Raw genomic sequence first — 16,754 nt, 5'->3', positions numbered from 1 at the left:
TGTCACACATCGCTTGTCGCACATGTTTAGGATTTGGACTAAGTGTGAGCCAAAGGCATATCATCATTCACTCTCAATCATGTTGCTAGCATGCTGCCTCGCCGCCTCTTGTGATGTAAAGCTTTGTTAATCACACGCCGGCAGCAGTTCGTTTCACCCTCTGAGAGCCGTACTGTCTTTACGAGGCTGTAGAGCTCAGCTGTCAAGCTGCTATCATGTGATGCTCTTCACAGACATGCTTATCATAATCACATGCAGTTTGGTGTTACTTTGGCTGATTATGAAGAAGTGAATTTGAATGTCTCTGCTCCCTAAACAGTCTTGGAACTACATAAATGTGAACGTAAAGCTGACACTCTTGTGGATCCAATGAGTCCTGTTATGTTCATGTGTGATGATGTCAGTAGTGAGACGATTGTTTTAAATTGTAAAATGACCTGTTGTGACCTCTTGGACTAGCACAGCCTCATGAAACCGTACAAACACAAACTAGAGACCTTCAGAGCCTTCAGGGGTCGCTGGGCTCTCTCAGCTTTATTGACAGATCCTGACGAGTTTCCACAGCAGAAGCGCTCGTCATGCATTGGCAGAAATCTCCAAATGTGGAAAGGCGTCGTCCCAAATCACAGCATGCATTTTTCTACGGTGTTCTGCAAAGTCTTGATGTCTTCATGTTGTATTTTGGAGATTGTTTGGAGGTTTATCTTGTTGTCCTTTGAGAACGGTCAAACATTTAAAACTTTGCATCAAGCTCACGGTGCTGAAAGCAGGAGGATGAACCCGTCTGACGAATGCAGTGAAAGAACGCCGCGCATTGACGTTAGAAACACGAACCCAGCACGATGTGGAGAGAGCGAGAGGCATGCAGCGGTGGTGAAGTGTTCCTCTTTCCTGCCTCACACTGGGGCAGATCACATGACCTGCAGTCTGGTTACCTGGCCCTCCCTTTGCCTGTCAGTTTGCCCACCTGTCTGTCAAAGCCCCGCCTCCATCTCTTCCTCTGCAGAGACCTGTGTTTGGCTGTAATGCGACTGCTCAGAAGCATTCCCGTGGCGTGATGCTGCCAGGCTTCATTGAACACGTTAGAGTGGTCACGTGATGAAGATTCATTACTAAAAGTTCTCTCTTTCGTCCCGTGAGAGCGTGTTCAGACCCGTCGCGTGTAGACCCGTTGAGCCAAAAAACCTGACTGGACCATTATGCCAATTTGGTTTTACCACAAGATGTCGCACTTGACTCGGCAGCCTTTTCATACTCATCATCACACACCCGGTGTTGTTTTGTTTCTTGACAGCCGGGCTAGTGGGTCAGAAATCTATTGGCCGGAAGTTCATTTTTTTCTTGCTCTTATAATAAACTTTTCTATTTGCCAGAACGTCTCACAGCGCCATGCCAATTCAGCCGGTCCGCGGTCCGCCATGCCCAGTCCGTAGTACGCCATACCCAGTCCGTAGTCCGCCATGCCCAGTCCGTAGTACGCCATACCTAGTCCGTAGTCCTCCATGCCCAGTCCGTAGTCCGCCATGCTATGTCCATAGTCTGCCATGCCCAGTCCGTAGTCCGCCATGCTATGTCCATAGTCTGCCATGCCCAGTCCGTAGTCCGCCATGCCCAGTCCGTAGTCCGCCATACCCAGTCCGTGGTCCGCCATGCCCAGTCCGTAGTCCGCCATGCTATGTCCATAGTCTGCCATGCCCAGTCCGTAGTCCGCCATGCTATGTCCATAGTCTGCCATGCCCAGTCCGTGGTCCGCCATGCCCAGTCTGTAGTCCGCCATGCCCAGTCTGTTGTCCGCCATGCCCAGTCTGTAGTCCGCCATGCCCAGTCTGTAGTCCGCCATGCCCAGTCCGTAGTCCGCCATGCCCAGTCCGTAGTCATCCATGCCCAGTCCGCAGTCAGCCATGCCCAGTCCGTAGTCCACCATGCCAATTCAGCCGGTCCGTAGTCCGCCATGCCCAGTCCGTAGTCCACCATGCCGAGTCCATAGTCCGCCGTTCCCGGTCCGTAGTCCGCCATGCCCAGTCTGTAGTCCGCCATGCCCGGTGTGCAGTCCACCATGCCCAGTCCGTAGTCCGCCATGCCCAGTCCGTGGTCCGCCATGCCCAGTCTGTAGTCCGCCATGCCCAGTCTGTAGTCCGCCATGCCCGGTGTGCAGTCCGCCATGCCCAGTCCGCGGTCGGCCATGCCCAGTCCATAGTCCGCCATGCCCAGTCTGCGGTCCTTCATGCCCAGTCCATGCGTGTGAGCGTGCTCCAGCAGCATATGGCGGGAACATGCTGTCTGGGGAGCCGGTCTCCTGGCCCGGCTCCCCGGCTCTGGACCAGATGGCGGCTCGCTGGACCCCTACGAAGAGCAACTGTGCTGCTGAAGATCCTGGGCCTCGCTCGTCCTCGTACCTTGGCTCCTCTTGTCTGCCCGTGGCCTCTTTTCCCTGGAGCGCCTCCTCGCATGCCAGGGCTCCTCTGCATGCTGGTGGGCTCTTGATTTAATTGGGTTAGCATCCCGGCTGAATGGGAGAGGAAACGCGAGGAACAAAATGCACCCCGTTGTCACCGTTTGATCGCTCACCTGCGGCCGCAGAGATTCAGCCGATAACTCCAGCATTCAGTACTCGCTAAATAGTTGTGGCAACAAACCACACGTGAAAGAGTTATTGTACTGCACTGGAGGGTTTCCTCACATCACATGAACACATTTTATTCATCCTCAAAAGAAATCTTGAGAAGTTCATGATGTGAATTTCAGCCATATGGTCCAGTCCTCCTGGCTGTTAAATTGGTATGGTATGACACCCTAGTAAACATGTTATTTCTGAGCCTTTGTGTTGTTGTTTACGATCCCCGGTTGTCCTGGTAATGGGCCAATGAACCTACCGCTGTGATCACACCCTCGTTGTCTCCAGAGCATAGACAGGCCCGTCTGTGTTGCTCACATGTATTTCAATCTGTGCTGGAGACCACGCAGGCTTTCTGGGAGCCGTAAACTGGACAGTTGGTTATGGTTCACCTGCCTGAAAAGTAGGACTAGAGGTTTCTACTGACCACCAGGGGGCGACTCCTCTGGTTGTATAGAAGTCTATGCTTCATGTGTTAAAGCTGCATTCTCTCTCCTGACCACCAGGGGGCGACTCCTCTGGTTGTATAGAAGTCTATGCTTCATGTGTTAAAGCTGCATTCTCTCTCCTGACCACCAGGGGGCGACTCCTGTGGTTGTATAGAAGTATATGCTTCATGTGTTAAAGCTGCATTCTCTCTCCTGACCACCAGGGGCGACTCCTCTGGTTGTATAGAAGTCTATGCTTCATGTGTTAAAGCTGCATTCTATCTCCTGACCACCAGTGGGCGACTCCTCTGGTTGTATAGAAGTCTATGCTTCATGTGTTAACGCCGCATTCTCTCTCCTGACCACCAGGGAGCGACTCCTCTGGTTGTATAGAAGTCTATGCTTCATGTGTTAAAGCTGCATTCTCTCTCCTGACCACCAGGGGGCGACTCCTCTGGTTGTATAGAAGTCTATGCTTCATGTGTTAAAGCTGCATTCTCTCTCCTGACCACCAGTGGGCGACTCCTCTGGTTGTATAGAAGTCTATGCTTCATATGTTAAAGCTGCATTCTCTCTCCTGACCACCAGGGGGCGACTCCTCTGGTTGTATAGAAGTCCATGCTGATGAGTTCAAGGACTCCTCCGCTGTCAAATCGCCGCCAGCCCCTCAGGGACTTTCGTCTTTTTCACTTAACGCAGGAACAGTATCAATCTGAGGGTTCTCAAACACAGACACATTTCACAGACTTTCCGTCCACAATCACACACACACACACGCACACACACACACACACACACACACACACACACACACACACATACAAATAAACAAACAAACAAATGCTTTTCCAGCCATTGAACTCACTCCATTTAGAGATTCAAAGGTGTCTTTTCACACCTGTAGCAGAACTGATCTATTTGAGTCACGTGTGATCGTCTTCACACACACACACATACACACACACACACACACACACACACACACACACACACACACACACACACACACACCTCCTGCCCCACTTTAAAGAAGGTTTCAGGTTTTCTGTCCCTCACTGCTTTTCTTTTCGTTCCCTCGCCTCCTACTTTCCTCCAGCCTGATGCTTCCTCCCCTCCTCTCCTCTTCTCCTTCTCTTCTCCTCTCTCTGTGCTGTTTCTGCTCAGTCATGAAGGAGAGGAGGATTCCTCAATCTTCTTCTTTTTCCTTGAGAATATTTCTGAACGTACGAGTGGAATCTCAATGCTTGTATTTGGCAGAGCGAATTGAAATTCAGCTTGGTTGGCCGTCAACGAGACACACACACACACACACACACACACACACACACACACACACACACACACACACACACACACACACACACAGCCTGCTCATTACCCTATCTCCATTGCTCCCCATCAGCAGCGCCACCTCTAGCAGCGTACATACATCATGGCACACAGCACTCTGTCATGTGTGAAATGGGCTGTGGTTGATCCTGAGAGCAGACGAGTGTTTCTGCAGGAGAGATGAGAGGGAGGGGAGGACGTTCTGGGGGATAAATAAAAGAACAGAGTTGCAGAAGGTGACGTGAGGGTTAAAAAAAAAAAAAAAAAGGGGGGGAGCGAGGCAAGAGATTTAAGAATGAGGAGTTTTTTTCCCGCAGAATAAATGTGGAGAGGAGAGTAGAAGAGGAGAGTAGAGATGAGAGGAAAGTAATGTGGGAGGGAGAGGAGATGAGCTTTGAGGGGAGGGGAGAGGGGCATGATGGGATACTGGAGGGAGAGGAGTTCACAAAAAGAGGAGAAAAGAGGAAAATGACAGGGAGGAGAGTGGCAGAAAGACTTCTGAATCACTGCCCACATCTCATCTCATCAGGGATTTAAATGAAGAATTGATTCATCCAATGTGAGGATTATCTGCTTTTATTTGGTTTAGAGTCATTTGTTGGACAAAACAAGACACTTTCTCTGCCAGGAGATCGTGCGTGTGTGCATCTCTTTGTCTGTCCACAGCTCCTCTCACACACAACTGGACCCATCAGCGTGATGTTTTCTGCGTTTGTTTATGACCGTGCGCTCAAGGAGCTTCACACTTATACAAACATATTTTATTCTGAACCGATCTTATTGACGTTTCAGAAACAGTGATTAAACATCGTTGCTGTTGAAGGCTCTCCTCACACATGTATGGCATGTCACCATCACGCCGGTAGCTGGAGCGCTAGTTAGCTGTTAGCAGTGTGTTGGGCTAACGGAGCTAAACGCAGTTTGACTGACAGTGTGTTCAAAGGAAGGAACACACCTTTTCTAGTTTAATTAATATGTTATATTGGGCTCATTTGAAACAGTGTTTTATCTTATTTAGACCAAATAATTAAACTATTGATCAAAGAAAGAATGGAGACGTTCAAGACACAAAGGCTGTTTATGGACGTAGCAACAGCCGAGCTAATCAGAGCTTTTTTAGGCCGGACCGGGACAGCACCTCCATCGAGCTGCAAGGTCTATTTTTTTCTCTATTCTGTTTCCATTTGCAACTGTGAGAAATGACAGATGGATTGAAATCCTAATACATCCGTGATCCCGGGCCGCTGTTGCTATGGAGAACAAGCCAAACGCCATAGTCGGTGGCGCCGTCCAGCCATTGCAGAAGAGCAGGACACGTGGAGCCAGAAGAGCTTCTGTGGGGTTCATGTGTTCATGTGAGGAAGGTTGCAGTCCCCTACAAGCCTTGGAAGGGGTCCAGCTATGAGTCACCCAAAATCTGTGGATCAAATAAATGAAACGTTTACGTCTGGACCAGGCGCACCAGAAGCAGCTCGTCCACCTTACACCTCCATGCAAACGGATGAAAAGTAAAAATGAAATGACGATTCTGACCACAAGCCTCCAAAAAGCTGACTGTAAGGGCAGAGGAACGGAGGAGACGAGGAGACGAGGAGTTTAGACAGGAACTGAGAAGATGACAAAGACAGAACAGCAAAAAGGAGGGAGGAAGCTAGGAGACGAGGAGACGAGATGAAAGTATAAATCTCAGGAGGTGAGGAGGTGAGGCTTTGGGAAAGGGAGGAGAGGAGGTGAAGATGTGGAAAAGAGAGGGGAGGAGGTGAAGATGTGGGAACGGGGGGAGGGGGGGTGAAGATGTGGAAAAGGGAGGAGAGGAGGTGAAGATGTGGAAAAGGGAGGAGATGAGGTAAAGATGTGGAAAAGGGAGGAGAGGAGGTGAAGATGTGGAAAAGGGAGGAGAGGAGGTGAAGATGTGGGGAAAGGAGGAGATGAGGTAAAGATGTGAAAAAGAGAGGAGAGGAGGTGAAGATGTGGAAAAGGAAGGAGAGGAGGTGAAGATGTGGAAAAGGAAGGAGAGGAGGTGAAGATGTGGAAAAGGGAGGAGAGGAGGTGAAGATGGGACAGGAAAACAAAAGGATATGAATATTGAGGCGTGAAGGTCGGGAGGGTTCTCTGTTTGAGAGCGGATGAGGGGATGAAGAGAGTTGGACAGAGAGGGCAGACGGATATAGAGGAGAGACGGGTGTAAAGGAGAGGAAGGAGAGAGAGAGAGAGAGAGAGAGAGAGAGAGAGGCACTGCACCACTCTGCAGCACCACTGACTGACAGCCATAGGAACACTGTCTGTCTGTCTGTCTCTCTCTCTCTCTCTCTCTCTCTCTCTCTCTCTCTCTCTCTCTCTCTCTCTCTCTCTGTCTCTCTCTCTCTCTCTCTCTCTGTCTGTCAGTCTGTCTGGATGCAGTAGTGTACCCACAGCTTTGCCCTTCTCTCCTCCCTCCCTCCACCTCCCTCCCTCTCTCTCTCCCTCCATCCCTCCCTCAGCAATGCAGCATTAAGTTGCTCTGGTTTAGAGAACACTTCTGATTTGACTCTTTAACAAAAGAGGACAGTAGAGTTGCCTCGTCTCTCCAGGGCGGCGCATGAAGAGACGTACAAAGATATGAGACGTCCATCCTCAGCGTGTCCTCTCTAGGACACTACATGTGCGTCTTTTCTCCTCTCACCTTGGGTTCTTTTTTTTTCTGTTAACATTGTTTGTGGAAAAGCGCGACACAAGAAAAGTTCATAATCACATCCCATAAATATCTCGTCCTCCTTTCCCGCTGGTGCATTATCACCCTGCGGAGCGGAGGAGGAGATAAGTGACAGTGAGACACGGCGGCGGCCTCCGGGCCGATGAAGAGGTCGCGGTCCGTGTGACCCGCCGTCCTCTTCCTCCGCCGGGTCACACATGGTTATCTTCAGGGGGGAGGGGCTTCAGATCAGCTGGCGGGGAACCGAGGCTCAACAAAGTCTAACATCCGTCTGCTCTGCTGCTGCAATGCAGCACCACGCTGTCCTCCCTCCCTCCCTCCCTCTGTCTCTCACCCTTATCTCCCTGCCCAACACACACTACTGCTTCACTTTGCCTTCAGGGAGGGAGGAATGGAGGGAGGGAGGGGGGTGAACCACATCCAGAACCTGTTGTGGTGTTTCATGTAAATACGAGTGTAATGTTATGTGTGTGTACGTGTGTGTGCTGCAGCGATAAGACGGGTTAAATTGTGCGTACGAGCTATAAACTGGGAGTGAAATGCACTTTGCTCCTCCCATTCACACACAAGGCGTCTCCATCACGCAGCCTTGTCATGGTAAATCAAAGGACTTCCATCGGCAGCACAACTTTTTTATTCGGGGAATCTATCAACTCCAGTGGAGTTGAGCATCGAAAGCAATCAGAAAGTGAAGGCGGCGGCGCAGATACAACGCGCTGCCTCTGCTTAATGGTTTGAGATGCCGCGGTTACACAACTCTTCAGTGAGGGCGCGGCTGACACATCTACATCGACTGCATGTCAGAATATCTGCCTCCAGGTCTCTCACGGTGTCTCCCTGTCAGCTGAGTGTCGTCCATCTCATCCGTCCGATGGTCAGGAGGCAACTCCTCAGCAGCCGTTCAGCTATTGGCTGTCAAGAAAGTGAATCCCAGGCAGAAGTGTTTTAAAACCTGCATTCTCTCTCCTGACCACCAGGGGGCGACTCCTCTGGTTGTATAGAAGTCTATGCTTCATGTGTTAAAGCTGCATTCTCTCTCCTGACCACCAGGGGGCGACTCCTCTGGTTGTATAGAAGTCTATGCTTCATGTGTTAAAGCTGCATTCTCTCTCCTGACCACCAGGGGGCGACTCCTCTGGTTGTATAGAAGTCTATGCTTCATGTGTTAAGGCGGCATTCTCTCTCCTGACCACCAGAGGGCGACTCCTCTGGTTGTATAGAAGTCTATGCTTCATGTGTTAAGGCGGCATTCTCTCTCCTGACCACCAGAGGGCGACTCCTCTGGTTGTATAGAAGTCTATGCTTCATGTGTTAAAGCTGCATTCTTTCTCCTGACCACCAGGGGGCAACTCCTCTGGTTGTATAGAAGTCTATGCTTCATGTGTTAAAGCTGCATTCTCTCTCCTGACCACCAGGGGGCGACTCCTCTGGTTGTATAGAAGTCTATGCTTCATGTGTTAAAGCTGCATTCTCTCTCCTGACCACCAGGGGGCAACTCCTTTGGTTGTATAGAAGTCTATGCTTCATGTGTTAAAGCTGCATTCTCTCTCCTGACCACCAGGGGGCGACTCTTCTGGTTGTATAGAAGTCTATGCTTCATGTGTTAAAGCTGCATTCTTTCTCCTGACCACCAGGGGGCAACTCCTTTGGTTGTATAGAAGTCTATGCTTCATGTGTTAAAGCTGCATTCTTTCTCCTGACCACCAGGGGGCAACTCCTCTGGTTGTATAGAAGTCTATGCTTCATGTGTTAAAGCTGCATTCTCTCTCCTGACCACCAGGGGGCGACTCCTCTGGTTGTATAGAAGTCTATGCTTCATGTGTTAAAGCTGCATTCTCTCTCCTGACCACCAGGGGGCGACTCCTCTGGTTGTATAGAAGTCTATGCTTCATGTGTTAAAGCTGCATTCTCTCTCCTGACCACCAGGGGGCAACTCCTCTGGTTGTATAGAAGTCTATGCTCGGTCCTGGTTCTCCGTGCAGTAGGTCCTGGGCAGACCTGAAGAAGTTCACTTGGAGAACCGGCACCACGTCGTGGGCAGCTTTAGGAACAAGAATCCAGAATATCTCCTCGCTGATGGTTTGGTTTCCTGATGTCGGTCACGGGAGACGTCAGCATTACAGCGTTCCACATGTCTCGGTAACAGAACATACATAAACGTGTACGGCCTTGGTTTGAAGGACTGACAGACTGAAGGGTTATGAACCCGTTCCTCCACGCTTCGAGCCAAACCTCCCAGCCTTTCTCCAAATTAGATTTCCTCCTTCCATTTTCTGACAAAGAGGGTTGTGAGTGGTCATCTCAACAGAAAGCTAACAGCACTGTTGCTAAGTGATTTGTTTTTCTCCAGGAGAAACGAGTGAAACTCAAAGTAGAGGCTAATAATACCTCGATGGACATCTTTTCTGAAAGCTGCTATTGCACAGCCACCACTTTCTGCTCACAGTCCCATGATGCAATGTGTCCACATTTTATAGATATGAAATTAAAGATGCACCGACCTCTTCAACACGCTACCTGGGCTTTGGTACAGTGTTCAGCTCACTGTGTGGGAGACATGGATCATAAGACCATATGAAAGGTTATTTATTCTAATGGTAAATCTGCTATCCAACATAATCTAAATTAGGATTATAATGATATCTGATACCAGATCTGAGCCGTTGTCACCGAAATCCTGTAGAGCTGTTGAATCGGTAAAGATTTCACTACAAGTGCACGTCCATCAGAATGAGTCTGTTATGCGACTCTACAGCGGTCAATGGTGATGATGATGATGATGATGATGATGATGATGATAAAGGATTTCTCAAGTGTTCCAAACCTTAATTAACTTCTCATGTCCGACTACACGACTCACTGAGCGTGAGAATCGCACCAAACGTCCATTTTGTGATGAAAAGCCGTTCAGCAGATGATTGGCAGCATCGAGCGTGAAGCCTGAAGCCGTTTCACCATCTCACTCACCATGAAGTGAAGCGTCGGCAGCTCTGGTGCAGAACACACGTTGTGTGCAGGACGTGGATGAAAACACAACGTTCTGAAAGTCACAGCGATGGATGTCGTGATTTCTTTCGTCTGACTCCACCGTAGTGCAGAGAGAAGGACGAACACACCGAACGGTGGAAACAATCTGGTGCACGTGGAGAGGCCTGCATGTGGAATATGGATCATATGAACACACACACATACATGCACACACACGCACACACACGTAGACTACCGTATCAGTGTCTGCAGGTCACACAGGCTGCTCTCTGTCCGTTCCCGTCCTCCTGTGTCGCTCCTCCCTCCCGCTGTTTGCAACCTCTTTTTCAGCCTCTCATTATCTCTCGCTCCGTCTCCCCCCCTCCCTTTTCTCACTCTGTCACTTTCCCTCTGCTTGCCTCTGTCGTTGTTCTGCCCACATGTCTAGACTGAAGAGAAGCGTTTTGCCTGCGCGTGTGATATCTGTGTCGCGGCCGTGCGTCTGACTCTTTGTTTCGATGCTTCACGTCTCAAGTTTGAGTTTGGGGTCAGTGAGGCCAAACCCCGGCGGATATAAAGACTCTCGCTGCATGAAGCATCCTCATGATCTATAGCAGCTAAATGGCCATCAGGGCTGTTTCTATTGCAGCCCGAGCGATAAATGGCGGCACGCCACTTAGCTGTAGCTGTACATGATCAACAGCGCTTAAAGAGCCGTTCTGGTGAGCCGTTTGTCATTTGGAGCGACTGTACAGGTTCTTAAGTGAAAGATAACGCAGCCTGAGAAGTCATGAGAATCACAGATGCCGTCCTCAACAGACCCTCATATTGCCGGATTAAACCAGGATGTTGCTTGAGTTTTAAGAGGCCAGACAGTTTATAAAACCAGTATTGTCAGTGAAAGCCTTTGATTGAGCCGGACACGCAGCCCTCCCTCCAGGTGATGAAGCTCGAATGCCATCGCTGTGCTGCTCCATCGCGACTCTTCTGTCAGCAACACAAGTGTCCAGGTGGAAGAGGGCCACTGGTTCCTTTGTGTCTGCAAATCTGTTCTATTGTGTTTCTGCAGGGTTAGGGTTGCAAAGGCGGCTAGAGCGGTGGAGGAACTCAGGAACCGCAACGTCTTCCTTAATGTCGGCGGCACGGCGGTTCCACTGAGCGACGTCGTGATGCGTTCCAGCCCTGATCCGACAAAAATGTGCAAAGTATTGCGCAAGTTAAAACGTCATCAGGATGTGTTCAAATGTTGTTTTTGGACAGATATTTGAATAACTCTAGTTGTTTGAGGGAGGTTCTCACAGCAATATGACGATAACAAAGTAAAAAACAAAAATCAGGACAATCTCTTCAAGTTTTGTTCCCCTCCGAACTGTAACCTCAAACTGAAATACGATGTGAACCGGTCTGAAATGTTGCATCACTGAATGAAACCAATATACTTCTGCTGTCTTCCTGTAGATGCCTCGGAGTGAGCATGAAACTGGAGCTTTAGGTCTATATGTTCCTCCAGTTCTACCATCGACGCGTCTGATGCAGGTGCGGCACCAGCTCGCTGTATGAGAATAAATACAGCTCATAATTGGAGCTGCACTGCCATAACAATGTGAGCCCGTAGCCAGAGCTATAATGCAGCAGGTGATTCATTGCTTTTGCTATCAGGAAGCGTTTTGAGGTAATGGATTGTCGTCGGTAAATTACACATCCTATCGTCTGGAGGGAGGCCTGCACTTCCTCCAGCGTCACAAAGCCCAGACTGAGTGACCTATCGTTTAACTGTGACATCAGCAGAGCAGGATAAAAGCCCAGCTGGAACGCCGCGTATCTTTTTTTTCAAAGTATTTAAAACTCCTGCATTCAAAAGACTCGTCCCTTCGCATGTCCCCATGGGAAAGTGACAGTTTGTCGCAGTAACTCAAATCATTTAGTTTTGTGTGAAACCGCTCTCGCCTCGCTCGATGCGTCACCGACACATTAGTTACCTCGGCTTGCTAGCTCGCTAGGTTTCTTCGCTTCATGCACAAATGCGACGTTGTCTGCTCCGATCAACCGAAAGAAGGATGGCGTGAGGGCTTCCTGTGAGGAACAGCCTGGCGTCAGAGCGCCGCGAGAGACGCAGACTTCCATGTGAGAAGTCTTTCTACTTCCATAAAGTCTGATATGGCAACAGGTTTCATGACGTGCAAAATGATGACTTTGAGCTATAGACCTCGTCGTTACGACGCAGAATACTAACTTAACACTTTAAAGTCATGGAAAGTGTGTCTGTATCAAAATGTTCATGCATATATCATATGAATATTGTTATGCAAATCAATCAATAGTTTTACAATGGAATGAAAGGAATGATCTTATTTAGAGCAAGAAGATTTGGAGCAAGATGCTCATGGGAAAAAAAAAGTATAAATCTGTTGGCTCCCCATTATTCTGTGTCTTTCGTAATTAAATACCAATAACATACATTTAAAATTTTGTAACTTTCTAATTTCATGCTGAATGCAGCTTTAACACATGAAGCATGGACTTCTATACAACCAGAAGAGTCCCCCCCTGGTGGTCAGGAGAGAGAATGCAGCTTTAACACATGAAGCATAGACTTCTATACAACCAGAGGAGTCACCCCCTGGTGGTCAGGAGAGAGAATGCAGCTTTAACACATGAAGCATAGACTTCTATACAACCAGAGGAGTCGCCCCCTGGTGGTCAGGAGAGAGAATGCAGCTTTAACACATGAAGCATAGACTTCTATACAACCAGAGGAGTCCCCCCCTGGTGGTCAGGAGAGAGAATGCAGCTTTAACACATGAAGCATAGACTTCTATACAACCAGAGGAGTCGCCCCCTGGTGGTCAGGAGAGAGAATGCAGCTTTAACACATGAAGCATAGACTTCTATACAACCAGAGGAGTCGCCCCCTGGTGGTCAGGAGAGAGAATGCAGCTTTATCACATGCAGCATAGACTTCTATACAACCAGAGGAGTCGCCTCCTGGTGGTCAGGAGAGAGAATGCAGCTTTAACACATGAAGCATAGACTTCTATACAACCAGAGGAGTCGCCCCCTAGTGGTCAGGAGAGAGAATGCAGCTTTAACACATGAAGCAGAGACTTCTATACAACCAGAGGAGTCGCCCCCTGGTGGTCAGGAGAGAGAACGCAGCTTTAACACATGAAGCATAGACTTCTATACAACCAGAGGAGTCGCCCCCTGGTGGTCAGGAGAGAGAATGCAGCTTTAACACATGAAGCATAGACTTCTATACAACCAGAGGAGTCGCCCCCTGGTGGTCAGGAGAGAGAATGCAGCTTTATCACATGCAGCATAGACTTCTATACAACCAGAGGAGTCGCCTCCTGGTGGTCAGGAGAGAGAATGCAGCTTTAACACATGAAGCATAGACTTCTATACAACCAGAGGAGTCGCCCCCTAGTGGTCAGGAGAGAGAATGCAGCTTTAACACATGAAGCAGAGACTTCTATACAACCAGAGGAGTCGCCCCCTGGTGGTCAGGAGAGAGAACGCAGCTTTAACACATGAAGCATAGACTTCTATACAACCAGAGGAGTCGCCCCCTGGTGGTCAGGAGAGAGAATGCAGCTTCAACACACTTTTGCAGAGCTGGAGGTTGTCGCCTGGGTAGAATATGTATTTTAGACTTTGAGGTGAACTATCCCTTTAAATATCCACCAGACATTGGTTCCACTGCTCTGTCCACCGTGTTTCTCAAGCTTGGACTTGGTTGGTTTTGGGGTCGTGAGCTTCTCGGCGTGGAGGCTCACCTGCTCGACCTCTTCGGGCAGTGACGGGCAGCTGCTCAACATTTTGGATGATTTTCAAGCCTCCGCAACCTATTTTTAGAATGTGTTTCTAGCAACGTGATCGTGGTGTGTTAATCTAGTTCTAGTTTGTATCGTTTTAGCGTGTCTTCGGTCATGTTGTCGTCCCTGCAGTGGAATGTTGTCGATGTTGTTTGCTGCTCGTAGCCTTCAGTGACATTCAGAGCTCCGTCCCTCCAGCTGCACCGACGGGACAGTGTGTGTCCACGCTGTGCGGTTTCACTGTGGTCTACACACCCAGACAGGACATGATGAGAAACCTGACCTTCACTACGTTAGAGGTGGTGTGTGTGTGTGTGTGTGTGTGTGTGTGTGTGTGTGTGTGTCTGGCAAGTTGACAGCACAGTGTGTTATAGTACTTACTTGTCAGCTATAGGGTGAGGGTGGGAGTGGACTCATAATAAGTCTGCACAGAGGGAGGATGAGTGTGTGTGTGTGTGTGTGTGTGTGTGTGTGTGTGTGTGTGTGTGTGTGTGTGGGCGCGTGTGTGTGTCCATTTTCTGGTTGTCATACAGATACATAGCTGGTTTGAAAGCAGGCCGTTTGATAAATGTATTATGAGCCTGCTATGTGCTGCACATTTTAAGTTATTTCCTTAGTCTACTATTAAATAAGCCCCATTCAATTACAGTTATGTCTTGTAAAACGATATTACTCTGTGACAAATAACTTTAACATGAGGTTGAAATAAAAATGCAGCTTCACTACACTGTACTATACAGATACCACGGAGGCAATGGAAGCAGTTATTATAGATTAATAAAGCGTCTGAATGGCTGATGAATGAATGATGAATGAATGGTTTTTACCGTCAAAAGACCTCCAGCTGAAGCATCATGTGCATGTTATTTACAAAATGTTCAATATTGAATAGACAAACAAATGTAATTGCATCAATGAATAATACTGTTAATAAACTATGTAAAATAAATAATTGGACCAATAATTTGTGAAATAATTGAGGACATTCAAACTCGTTACTCTGAAATCGTTAGTGAGTGTTTTGCCAGAGAAACCTTTTCCAAAGTGCTTTTGAGTTTTGAGTAAAGCTTGTTTTTTGCAACAAACTGCCTCGTCTCGTGTCTTTGGGTCCTGTTCCCTGAACTCCTTCCCTCCTCATCAAACCCTGACTGTACTGTGTGTAGACAGTTTGTTTGTTTGTTTGTTTGTTTGTTTGTTTGTCCTGTCAGATTCCAGATTTTGATTCCTGCGTCTGTTTAAAGTCTGTCCATGTCTTCAGCCAATAAATTTACTTTAAACAGTTGTTGGCATTTTGGGTCTTTACTGCGTAGCCGATCCTGACTAAAGAACCCTTCTTAGAGGGAAGTTAACGTTAGCAGCTAACGTTAGCTGGATGAAGCAGCAAAACAAACTCACAACGAGGGCGAGCTAGTTAGCTAGCTAGGTAGCATAAGCGCCTTGCTAAGTTAAATAAGTTAAGAGGGTGATTACGCCACTGTGAATCAATTGGACATTAAACACTTGTGTTGCTGTAAGATAAATTTTATTATACAATAAAATATATTGATATTTATTCATTGTGCTATTTGTTGTTTAAATTACATTTGCATGTCCGCCTGCAACGCTCCATCATGGTGTCCTCACCCTGAACTCCTACATTAATATCCAGAGCTGCTCACCTGGCTGCACTTCTCCTCACTCACAGGGACATTTTCAACAATAATCCATATGGTCCCTCCTGTGCACGGCTAGATTACGGCTGCCACGGTTCCTCCAAACACACAACCCGCTGCGGCTGCACAAAGCCATGCCAGTTCATTTTCACAGCTCCACTGATAAGATTTCATTTAACTTGATAAGCCCGATCGACATGACCCGCCAGAACATGTATTTGTATTCTGAGGCTGGTAATTCATGAGCAGTGTGTGTGTGTGTGTGTGTCAAACATATCCATCTTTTATTGTGTCGCTGCTGACACAGAACTTTTACTTTTTTACTTTTTGTTGCTGATCAGCTCGTGCTTTTGTTTTTCGGTGGAAGAGAAACTTTTGTTGAAATCAACTTAAAACCTTTTTGAAGAAAGACGAGCTCGTGCAGAACGTGTGTGCCGGAGTCAATATCTCATCTGTGTCCAAACCAAACGGCGAACTCATTGTTTTTATTCGTGCGAGTTGGATTTTGGGATCATTTGTGTTAATTTGCTTTCGCTGGTGTGAGTCGCGGCTCCCTCCGTACGGCTCATCACTCATAGAGGAAACCATGAGGCTCTATAAGTGTCATTGTGTGTGTGTTCATTCTCTCGGTCCATTCCCGTCTTGGCGTTGACTTGTATGTAAAGTTTGCTTCGTGTTGGGTGTAATCACAGCATGAAGATGATGGAATGGCAGAAAATCACATCGAGTCTCCAGTGCAAAACAAAATGTAATTATTAATATTAAAACAATTGTTGCTGTTTGTAAAAAGCCCCAAATGTGGGAACAGCTGAAACAGGAGCAATCAACATCTGAGAGGCTGAGACAGAACCGCTCTGCTTTCCTCTATTAGCGGTTTCCAAACCAGCACACTTCACCGTTACAAGAACATGCGTGACAGATACTGTCAATCCTGGAGTGTTTGGATAAACACACACTGCATCTTGTAATAAACATCAGCGCTCAGCATAAGTCGCTCTGATCCATCGCTTTGCCTCGCGGCGACGTGTCCCAGCTTTGTGATGCCGGGCTCGTTAAACCAAGAGACTTAAAAAAAAAGAAAAGATGTAACAGCAACCTGTGTACTTTACTGAGCGAGTGTGTGCAGCCTCTTTGTTGTGCAGCAGATGAGAGAACACATAATATATTCAGAGACATCTGGACTGCATTGATCTGATTCTTTTCATGTTGTCTGAGGGAGAAAATAAAAAACACCACCTGTATTTTCAGCAGATTTAG

Source organism: Clinocottus analis, unplaced genomic scaffold (assembly GCF_023055335.1).
Source record: "Clinocottus analis isolate CAN_PGR_092001 unplaced genomic scaffold, fCliAna1.0.p SCAF_9, whole genome shotgun sequence".
Lineage (NCBI taxonomy): Eukaryota > Metazoa > Chordata > Actinopteri > Perciformes > Cottidae > Clinocottus > Clinocottus analis.
The sequence above is the reverse complement of the archived record's forward strand: the minus strand, read 5'-3'. Positions refer to the sequence as shown.